Source organism: Peromyscus leucopus, chromosome 2 (assembly GCF_004664715.2).
Source record: "Peromyscus leucopus breed LL Stock chromosome 2, UCI_PerLeu_2.1, whole genome shotgun sequence".
NCBI lineage: Eukaryota > Metazoa > Chordata > Mammalia > Rodentia > Cricetidae > Peromyscus > Peromyscus leucopus.
The window spans coordinates 43,100,619-43,112,919 of record NC_051064.1 but is presented as its reverse complement, the minus strand read 5'-3'; positions in this window follow the sequence as shown (position 1 = coordinate 43,112,919).

Below are 12,301 nucleotides of genomic sequence, written 5' to 3'. Positions count from 1 at the left end.
ATGCTGAAACATATCATTGAAGGCTTTATGTAGGCACCAGCTTGACATCTCCATGTTCAATATAGGTGTTGTCTTCAGCAATGGGGCCTTGATGTCAGTTTGTGGAGAGCAACCTATAGTCTTGACAATAGTCTGGGCTGTTTGGGGACTCCCTGACTCAAAACATAAGGCAAAGAAAAAGTGAAGAAGACATCATCTGATGTTACCTTTGACCTTTATGTGCTTATACATACATATGCAAGCTCGCTGATACATGCATGTGAACACACACAAGTAAACTCACTCACACACACACACACACACACACAACTATTCAGGATAGTTGTTTGTCATTTATTACTTGCTAAACAAATGGTAGCAATCACTGTCTTTAACAAAAAAGAAACATAGACTGGATAAATAATACAGCTGCCTGCTATTCTGAAAACCAGACCTACATACCTCATCACCCCAAGTAGTTTCCATACATTTTATTAAGACTGTACAATGTTATTTAACCATACTCTTGTATGAAAAAAACATATAAAACTATAACCTATAACAGCACTCTAGTATAAAGAAACTTATATAAACTGTAGTCTATAACCTGAGGCTGGTGTGTTTCTTAATCATCCACTGTGGATTATTAATCCCTTTCTCTCTTAAAGCAATAAATGTTTAATGTAGGTTGTTTTATATAAGAACAGTATTTTCATATGAATTCTTCCAAATTTGTGGTTAATTAGAAAACTGGATAGTGATGTCATTCCTCATTTAGCAATACTGGATTGAATTCCACATATACTGACCACTGTCCAGATAGTACATATGCCTGTGACAATGATTGTGATGTTTTTTGAACCTGTCCCATGCAGATATATTGCCGATAGTTCATGTATGTCATCTCATTAATTTTTACAACAGATTTGCAGGAAATACAACTACATTCTACCTTTCATAGGTGGGAAAAGCAGAACACTAAGTTACTTGCTCAGTGTAGCAGTTAGTTTTTTCCATCATCATGACAAAAAGCCTGCAACTTAAGGAAAAAAGGCTTACTTTGCTTCACAGTTCCTGGGTATAGACCATCATGAAAGGGGAGTAATGGCAACAGGAGACCTGGGCACTGGTCACATTGAATCTGCAGCCAGGAAGCAGAGAGACATGAATGCTTGCTCGTGCTCAGCCTTCTTGCTCCTTTCTGTGCGGAGACCTTAGCCCATGGAATGGCACCACCCATAGGTAAGATGAGTCTCCTCACTTCAATTAACCAAACCTAGAAACTCCCTCACAGGTGTACAAGGAATTTGTCTTCTAGGAGATTCTAGATCCTGTCAAGTTGATAATCACTATTAATCTTTACTTATAGCTAATATGTTAACAGTAGTTTTGAGCTTAGTTGATGGGCACTGGTTTTGAGCTTAGCTGGTATAACTTTACAATTATCTCTCTTTTCCACCATGTTTTAGGTATCTGTTGCATTGCCGAGGACAATATGCTATGCATCTACATTTCCCCGTGTAATAGCTGACTCTAACACATTTTCACCTATAATTTTATCTCTACTCTCACCAAGAAAATAAATATTTAGAAGTACTGAATTCACAAGTCTTCAAGAGACATTCTTTAAAAAACTATTTCATATGTCTTACATTATACACAAAGGGTCTTTCAGTATGGGCACTTGAAATAGAATTTTAATGAAGTTGTAGCAAAGTTTGGAAAGTGTGTTCTGAACCTTAAAATACTTCTATCAAGATATATTTTAGATGGTTTTCTATTAATGTAATCAGCCATTGTGTTCAAGGTACTAAATTCTTGAGTAGGAGAAGTGGTCATCATATCTTGTCCTGTTTTTTCCTTAAAGGTGTCTGACATAATGAATAAAATCCAAAGTCTTAAAGCACAATAAATACATATCCAAATGGAAGCACATTTCTGAACTCTTGAGGACTGTTGTATAGAAACTTATTGTTTCATAAGAAGGGGATATGAAAAGCTGTTGGAATAAGAAAAGCAATTTTCATGTGCAAACCATTTGTTTCCTCGAGGAATTCCATAAGCAAATTATGTGAAATACTGTTAAGGTAAATTTAAAGTTTTATTTTGCACAATGCTTCTAACCTTCCTGTTTTTATTATCTTGGTACTTGGGTGTGCAAAGTAATGGAAGACTGCTAGGTAGAGATTTATAAAGCAAATATCACATTTCAGGAACGGATACAGGTGGTCTACACATATCAAGGTAACTTTACTCATGAAAGACCCATGAGATCTCCCTCTTGCAGACATGATTTTGTGGCTCAGAAGGAACAAAGACTTCTAAGAGCCGTGTTCTAAGTCACCTCCATGTGACTGGTATGTGGTTTTAGATTACTAACAGCCACAATCTCTTTCTTATGTATTTCAAAATCCCATGGTTGTTTCACTTAATGAATATTGTTTTGTCAATAGCAACAATTTTTCATGATTTTTATTTTTAGAAAATAAAAAAAACCACTGCTACTCAGATATTTTGCCCATTATTTCTCAAGACTACCCCATGTTTAAAATTATAGCTTCCCTTCACAGAGATATAATTTGTTTTAATTAGGTCACCTAAATGTCAATTATTTATATTGACTGCAGCAATCCTAATTTGGGGATTTCACAGGCCTTCTTCTTGCCTGGTATTCTGGCAATCTTTTCTGCTTTGCATAATCTTAATTATATTACTTTATTGAGGGGATGCAAGAAAAATGACATTCTTGTAAAGTGACTTCTCAATTAAATCAAACAGATCTGATAAGATTAAAGAAAATGCTGGCAAAGCACTGAGTGGTAAGAAAGAGAGACCATCTATGTTAAATGAGTTACCAGGGACAAAACACAGAATTCTATCAGGATACTGTTCACTTAGCATAATTAGTAGTTTTTCTTACCATTGAGCTAAATGATTTATTAACTGTCAGTGCTAAGAGGAAATGCTGCAATAATTATTCCAAAACACCGTGTCTTGATTTATGCAGCAACTTTAATTTCCAAATACTTTAATCCTCTTTAGTGTTTATCATGTTTTGATAAAATAAGAGTCTTATAGATACAAATTTAAAGATAGAGCAGAGGTCACATACTGAGTGATTGGATGAGAATCTTATAGTTATAACAGTGAGCCTAGAGTTCTGTCTCTTAACAGTTGGAATTAGAGCACCTTCAGCAAAACTGGCACTGCCTCTGAATAAAGGAGCCATAGAGTAGCTACTGTCAATCCTCAGTTGCTTTCCCTTTTCTTTCAATAACTGAAAGTAAACACTTCAATGTCAATTTTAAGAAACTGTCATTAAAGAAAAAAAAAACCCACAAGATTATAAACCATAAGACTTTGTGAGCTCCTTTTTTTTAAAAAAAGTTTTCACATCGAAATACTATCAACTTCAATAAGAACTTTAAGAGCTGTGTGCACATTCACTTTCTTGGCCCCTAAGAGGATGAGGCAGGGGTATTCCAACATAGAGGACAGTTCTGATTACCTAGAAAGTTCTAGACTGTTCTGGAGTATAAGCTCCCCTTTGTTAAAACAAAATTATCTCCTTCAGGTTTTCATCAATTATGGGAGATATTTATGGGAACTAGAAATAGAACTGTGTTTACAAAACTATTAGGGGAATATGATTGGACTAACTTAGATCATAAAACCCCAAGATTACACTGACTTTAACCCCTACTGTGTATATGCTGTATTATTACAGGAAAACAAATTCTTCACATACATACAACCAGGAGGGAAATTGTGCAGAGATTGACTACATAAATCTTCCATGTTAATGTTCAATATGTAGACTTTTGAGAGATTGGGAAAGTTGAAAGTCTCAGAAACACACAGCATAGAATCATAGCGCTATGCTTTGTTTAAACTATGAACTAAATACTCATAGTATAAGCATTCACTTATTTAAACATAGCACAGTGGACTACGAAACAGTTTGATACTTACACGTATTTGTTTGGTGTCATGCCTGGGTAGAAGACAAATGTGTTTATAGGAGACTGGCAGGCATGATATTAACATAGTACATATGGCCTCTTAAGAACAGAGTTTATATTATCACATTTTTCTAGTCTAACTCATATAATGGAATTTTCCCAAGTTCCAGTCCTGAGAAAACTCTTCCCAGAGTGTTGGGGAAGATGTTACATCCAGGTCGGGTATCTGGGGGAAAGGAATCTACCTACACTATGCTCTTTTCTCTGTTTACTTTATTCCTTTATGACAAAATTCTACCTATACAGTTTCAGTTCCATCCTGAGTCTCAGTTCCTCTCTGTACCTACTTTTTCTGTCCCCTCATAGCCCTGGTAATAACTAAGCCCTTGCGCTTTTGATCTCATCTTTGTCCCCTGTTCCTTCGTTCTCCATCTTTTCTTTCTCTTCTCCTCTCCTGATGTGATTCATCTACAATCTACAAGAAACTTTTCCTTGTTCTGCAATCTTCAGCCTGAGCCATTCTGCCTTACCGTCTACAGAATCTCTGTCTTCCTACCTTTTCTCTAGCCATGTGGCCATGGAATTCTGCTCCAGTCCTTACTAGACCTGGTTATGCAAAAAGCCGTGTTGTCCTCAGTCAATCTCTCTGCTATTCCCCTAGGCCTCAAGGAAGGGGATGGTCTGAGCTTCTTTTGCACAAGAAGCAAAGCTATGCATCTACACCCTGCTTGTCTCCTAGGCTCAGTGGGGGAGTTAGTTACCTAGAGGTTCAGCAGGTCTGAGAAACTGAACTGTTTGCCAAATGGTCTAGTAGTATATGGGCCCACAAGAAATCCATAGCGAGGCGCAGCTGAATATTAAAGCTATAGAAACACCAAATATTCTGTGATAAATGGCTTCCCATTTGATGGCCCCTTGGTTGATCAAAGTATAACTTTAATACACAGCTGAATCTCTATAATATATTTTTGTGGCCCGCAAGACTCATATATTATATATTTCTCTTAAAATAAATCTAGATGTTAGCCCTTATTCCTTTGCTATAAAATTATTTGAGGATATTAGTCACAGGAAAGTTATGAAGCATATATATGTCAAACAAAGCCTGAATCTCCCGGTGCACAGCACCCATTTCTATCATTAATGGCAATTGTATTCATATTCCACTAATATTTACCTGTCTTTTAAAATAAAATCAAACATATAATATACTTGAGTTCTATAACATCTTTCCTAATAATATATTATAAAAAATACTGACACCAAATATAGATCCACATCATCATGCTAGGTCTAGACCTTGACTGTAAGTACACACCAAAATTCATGCAACCAATTGATGCACAATTCTGCTATGCTCAGGATTGGCATTTTTTAAGTCATATTGAAACCAGTTGTAACTTTTTTATTTTGATAGTGTGCATGCCCAGACACATAACAAATTGTTTCTCATCATAAAATGGTGAAAAGCAATGTAAAAAGTAAATGTGATGAAGACTTCCACAGCTTTCAATGCAACTGGCAAAACACATGTGAGAAAGAGTAAATCAATTTATATTTTCCCAAGGAATGAAGGTTGCCCAGAAACTTGGATTGCTGTATATATGTGTTATTGTGTGCATATATGTGTATGTATGTACACATACATGTACACACATATTGAATTTATAAATATATATCATATATTAAAAATATAATGTATTTGAATATATATGTGTATGTGTATATGTATGTATATATTCAATTCTGTGTTACCTAGTAAGAAATTATGGGCTATCTCTTAAGTTTAAAAAATGAGGTTACAGTGTGGTTCCAGGCACATAATAAAGAGGTAGATAAGAATTTTATGAAAACAACTGACCAGGAATGCATCTTCATTCATGCTTCTGTTCTTTATTTGTTTTTGGGATAATATGAGTTATGTAGGACCAAGGAGATAAATGGTATTTGTAGAGATTGGAGGTTTTTACAAATGTCCATGATCCATATTTAGTTATTAAATATTACCCATATCCCAGAGAAGTTCCTCATGTTTTCTTTCTAGTATTCATGCTATAAAAATATGTTTGTGCAGTAACATAAATTATTTTTCTCCAATTCAAATATATGTATATATACATATATAATATGCCTATTTTTAAGAGTGTGACATTTATACATGTTGGTCAATATATAAGTTATTTTAATAACTCTTCTACTGAAAGAATACACAGCAACTGTCTACTGTTGCATAAATCTCTTTCATTTATAATTTTACATTTGGAAAATGTTTTCTTTGAATTAAATTCATTTTAAAATATAAGGTCTTTAAAATCAAGCTCACTGTGTAGACTCTTTTAGATATTTTGAATTTCTGTCACTATCCTGTTGCCTTTGTTTACAGAGAGAAAGTACTTGGGGACTACAGTTATTCCTAGCCTGTATGCCAATTAACAAAAATAACTTAATATCTTGGTTTTCTAATTGTACTTAAATAAGATGAAGAAACAACATGGAACTTTTGGCTTTTGATTTCTTTTTATTAAGGAATTTTTTATTCATTTTACATACCAACCACAGACCCCCCCCCTTCCCTCTTCCTACTTCTCCAGCCTTCCCCCACAGTCCACAACTCATTCCCTCCTCCAACAAGGTAAGGCCTCCAATAGGGAGTCAGCAGAACCTGGTAAATTCAGTGGATACAGGTCCAAGCCCCTCTCCATGCATCAAGGCTGTGCAAGGTATCCCACCATAGGTAGTGGGCTCCAAAAAGCCAGCTCATGCACCAAGGATGGATCCAGATGCAACGGGCCCCTTTAGCAGATCAAGCTGTACAACTGTCTCGCCTATGCAGAGGGCTTAGTCCTGTCTCATGGAGGTTCTGTAGCTGTTGGTCTAAAGTTCATGAATTCCCACTAGATTTGTTTGGTTGTCTCTGTAGGTTTCCCCATCATGATCTTGATGCCCCTTGCTCATAGAATCCCTCTTCTTTCTCTCTTTGACTGGACTCCTGGAGCTCGGCCTGGTGCTTAGCTGTGGATCTCTGTATCTGCTTCCATCAGTTATTGGATGAAGGCTCTAGGATGATAGTTAAGGTAGTCACTGATCTGATTACTGGGGTAAGCCAGTTAAGGCACCCTCTCCACTATGAGTAGTAGTCTAAGCTGGGGTCATCCTTGTTGATTCCTAGGAACTTCCCTGGTACCCTGTGTCTCCCTATCCTCATGATGTTTCACTCTATCATGGTACTCTTTCATTGCTCTCCCACTCTGTCACTGATTCAGCTCAAACATCCCATTCACTTATGTTCTCATCCCCCATCCCCTACCCTCCATTGCCAAACACCACCACCCCCACTTTACTCACCCCCAGTTTACTCATGGAGATCTCATGAATTTTCCCTTCCCAGGGTGACCCATGTGTCCCTCCGAGGATTCTTCTTGTTAGCTAGCTTCTCTGGAGGTGTGGGTTGTAGTCTGGGTATCCATTGCTTTACATCTAGTATCCATTTATGAGTAAGTATATACTGTGTTTGTCCTTCTGAGTCTGGGTTACCTCACTCAGGATGATATTTCCTAATTCCTTCCATTTGCCTGGAGATTTCATGCTGTCATTGTTTTTTACTGCTACATAATACTCTATTGTGTATACGTACCACATTTTCTTTATCCATTATTTAGTTGAGGGGCATCTAGGTTGTTTCCAGGTCCTGACTATTATGAATAACGCTGCTAAGAACATAGGTAAGCATATATATGTCCTTGTGGTATGATTGAGCATTCCTTGGGTGTATGACCAAGAGTGGTATAGCTGGGTCTTGAGGAACATTGATTCCTAATTTTCTGAGAAAACATCATACTGAATTCCAGATTGGCTGTACAAGTTTACACTCACACCAACAGTGGAGGAGTGTTCCCCTTGCTCCACATCCTCTCCAACATAAGCTGTTATCAGTGTTTTTGATCTTAGCCATTCTGACAGGTGTAAGATGGTATCTCAGAGTCATTTTGATTTGCATTTCCCTGATGATTAAGGATGTTGAGCAATTCTTTAGATATCTTTTAGTCATTTAAGATTCTTCTGTTAAGAATTCTCTGTTTAGCTCTACAGCCCATTTTTTAATTAGCTTGTTCGGTTGTAGCTAGATTTTTCCTGCCTTGCCTACAGTCAGGACAAATCTCTGTCACCGGCCAGTCCCACAGCCGCTCAGACCCAACCAAATAAACACAGAGACTTATATAGCATGCAAACAGTATGGCTGTGGCAGGCTTCTTGCTAACTGTTCTTATAGCTTAAATTAATTCATTTCTATAAATCTATACCTTGCCACGTGGCTCGTGGCTTACCAGCATCTTCACATGCTGCTTGTCCTGGCGGTGGCTGGCAGTGACTCCTTCTGCCTTCCTGTTCTTTCTTTTCTCCTCTCTGTTAGTCCTGCCTCTACTTCCTGCCTAGCCACTAACCAATCAGTGTTTTATTTATTGACCAACCAGAGTAATTTGACATACAGACCATCCCACAGCACTTCCCCTTTTCTGTTTTTTTTTTTTTTTTTTTAAAGAGGAAGTTTTTAACTTTTACACATCTCCAAAGTCAGCTTGGTATATTTGGGAATTTGGGCGTAGCTTCTCTTGCTACTTCCTGCTGGAGGGGGGCGCTGTATCTTATGGGGACACAAAGAAAATTTTAGGATTATGGAGTAGTCCGTGAGGGTGTATCATCTGAGCCAGTTGCCTTGAAACTGTTCTGGATGTTGGATCATCTGGGCCTTGGTGTCATCAGAGACCTTTCAGGGGGTCTTGGCTGGTCAAACTTGATGCATCTTAATCTGGAACAAATCCATAGCCTCTGGCTTTCTGTGGAAACAAAAGCAGAGCCTCCTTTCGAAAGCAACATATCCTTACATCCAAATTTTGAAGTCAAGGTAGCTTTAAAATATACATTTTGGCATAATTCAACAGCTTTTGCAATCAAATGTTTTTCTTCAGTTATGAATATCAAAGAGAACATAATCCAGATTCTCTTTGTGGTAGCCATCTTTACGTGTATATTTTTTATATTACCTTGAGCCTATTGCTTTAAACTGCACCATTCTAAGACTGAAATGGTGCTCCAGCTGTGACTGTTGGCTCCACCCACTTCAGCTTCCCAACATGGCAGTGGTACGTTTTCCGCCAGCTCTGGGAGCCATCAACTCTCAGAAATAGTGGGTCTATGCTTCTATCAAAGCAGCTTGTAGCCCAGAAACCTCTTTTTGTTTTGTACTAGCAAAGGCTAAATCCACCAGGCAGCTTAATATGCCACTTGCAGAGGCTTCATTCCTGCCATACTGCAGGTCAAGTGCACACGCCAGAAACCCGCCACAGTAGATAGTAGCTCAAACAAGCAGGCTGCAGCTAACTTGAAAGAGACAACTAGTAATTGTTTTTAGTTCTGTTTTAGAATCTTTTTAGTCAGGTTTTAGGTGGAAACTCTTGCCAACATGTTGGGCGCCATTTGTAGCTAGATTTTTCCTGCCTTGCCTACAGTCAGGACAAATCTTTGTCACCGGCCAGTCCCACAGCCTCTCAGACCCAACCAAGTAAACACAGAGACTTATATTGCATACAAACTGTATGGCCATGGCAGGCTTCTTGCTAACTGTTCTTATAGCTTAAATTAATCCATTTCTATAAATCTATACCTTGCCACATGGCTTGTGACTTACCTGCATATTCACATGCTGCTTGTCATGGTGGGGGCTGGCAGTGTCTCCTCCCACCTTCCTGTTCTCTCAATTCTCCTGTTAGTCCTGCCTCTACTTCCTGCCTGGCCACTGGCCAATCAGTGTTTTATTTATTGACCAATCAAAGTAATTTGACATACAGACCATCCCAGAGCAGTTTGGTATTTTGATGTCTAGTTTTTTTGATTTCTTTATATATTTTGGAGATAATACCTTTGTCAGATGTGGGGTTGGTGAAGATCTTTTCCCATTCTGTAGGCTGTCATTTTGCCTTTTTGACAGTTTCCTTTGCCTTACAAAAAGCTTCTCAGTTTCAAGAGGTCCCATTTATTAATTGCTGTTCTTAGTGTCTGTGCTTCTGCTTTAGGAAATTGTCTCCTGTGCCAATGCATTCAAGACTACTTCCTATTTTCTCTTGTACCAGGTTGAGTGTAACTGGCTTTGCAACATGGAACTTTTTACACTGATTTTTTTTTTTTAATTGAGTGCGGTCTCTCTTTGAGGAAAGCATGTGTGGCTTGCAAGCATGTCTAGGGAGACAGTAGTGATCCAGAGATGTTTTCAGGTGTACACTGTGCGTGCTGGCCAACAGGAACCAGGCTGGAGGCCAAGTGTCCAAGAGTCAGCCTGTCAGCAGCAAGATCTTGTAGCATGAATCTTAAAAGTTCTTATTAATAAAATCAAACCCGAGGCAAGTTGTTGGGGTCCATGCTGGTAGATCAGAGAGACAGAACAAGCCACAGCTATCTCACCTCACCAGTTCCTCAGCTGTTCCTGTTTCCTCAGACTGGAGGCTTCTGTGTCCTCATCCAGAATGAATCTCAGCTGAACTGCTGCTCGAAAGCCTGAAGCTTAACCAGCCACATGCTTAACCAGCCAAATGCTGAACCAGCCAAATGCCTCTAGTTTCTGGTCCTCACGCCTTATATATCTTTTTGCTTTCTACCACCACTCCCTGGGATTAAAGGCTGGCTTTCTGGGATTAAAGGCGTGTCACCATGCTTGGCTATATCCAATGTGGCCTTGAACTCACAGAGATCCAGAGGGATTTCTGTCTCTGGAATGCTAGGATTAAAGGCGTGTGCTATCACTGCCTAACTAGTGGCTTGTCTGTTCTCTGACCCCAGGTAAGTTTATTAAGGTACACAATATTTTGGAGAACACAATACCACCACAAGATCTTTGAAATCTATCTCATGTGCTATTCAGATAGACTTATTTTGCACACTCACATCACGCCAGCTTATTGGAGCTCCCCCAGGTCTTGTAAGCTGTGCTGTTTTGGAGGAAAAGCTGCAGAAAACAGAGCAGATAAGATGTGGTGGTCTGCACTGCTGCAATGGACCCGAGAGCAGAAGGGACACTTGCTGTCTCCCTTTGCTTTCAACCACATACACTGATCTGTGCGGTTTCCCTCATTGGGTAATCAATCACCTGGGCATCTTAGTAACCACACACATACACAAAAACAAAACAAAAACAAAAACAAACAAAAAAAACCCAACATACAAACTTCAAAAAGTCCAAAACCTACACTCTCAAGCATCAAATGTCAACAGCTCCACTTGCAGGATTTGATCATTATCTCCCTTCCAGTAATGTAACCTTGTCTTCTGTGTTAGTTTCTGTTAACTTAATCCACTGGGAGGTGTGTGTGTGTGTGTGTGTGTGTGTGTGTGTGTACGTGCATGCTTGTGCCTGTATTTCTTCATTGTTTCATTTTTTGAAATTATAGTATAATTACATTTCTTCCTTTCCTTTCCTCGCTCCAAACTCTCTCATATATCCAACCTGTCTTCCCTTAAATTCACTTCATCTTTTTTCATTGTTATTGCAGGCATATATGTGTGTGTATATACATATATACTCTAAGTATAAACTGCTCTTTCAATACTATGTTTCTTGTATGTGTGTTTTCAGGGCTGTTTGGCACTGAACAACCAATTGATGTTCTCTTTTACTGGGAAGACCATCTCTCTCTACATGCACTGCATCCAAGTTCTAAGGTTCCACCAGAACATCCCCTATCTGTGTCCACCCACAATTCCCTTCTGTCTTGCCTCTGCCAGTCTCCTCAGTCCTTTTCCAGAGTCTTCACTGATAAGCATCCTTCACAACCCCATATTCTTCTCCTTTAGAAACATGCCAGGTCTAGCTTGGGTGGGATAACCAGTACCCAGGCCTAATCTGGCCACCTGTGCCTGCCCACCAGCCAACCACTAGTCTTCCATAGGGTCACACACAAGGTTCTCTGACCTAATTTGACCACTGCTGCCATCACTGCAGGCGAGATATAGACTTTTGCCAGGACTTGTCCCACATGCAACTACCTCTGGGCCACTTCCATCACCCCACTGGATTCCCAGACTTCCCAGGGGTCTTCCTCTGGGGATCTTGCCTGATAAATACTCTCTGGCCTCCCCATTCATGACTTTTCTAATACCAACCAGATTTATCCTGGGTTCCACAACCAATGTGTGGCCTAGTATGGCCTTCCCTATCTTCACTGCAAAGAAGCTTTGTCCAGGATCTTCCCCACCAACTCCCCCAAACCACAGGACTCCCCCATATCATATTCAACTTTTCCACCCAGTCTTCATTTTAGTTGACTAGATTCTACTGTTAGATTTCCCTCAAATACATTTTTGTTTTCTGG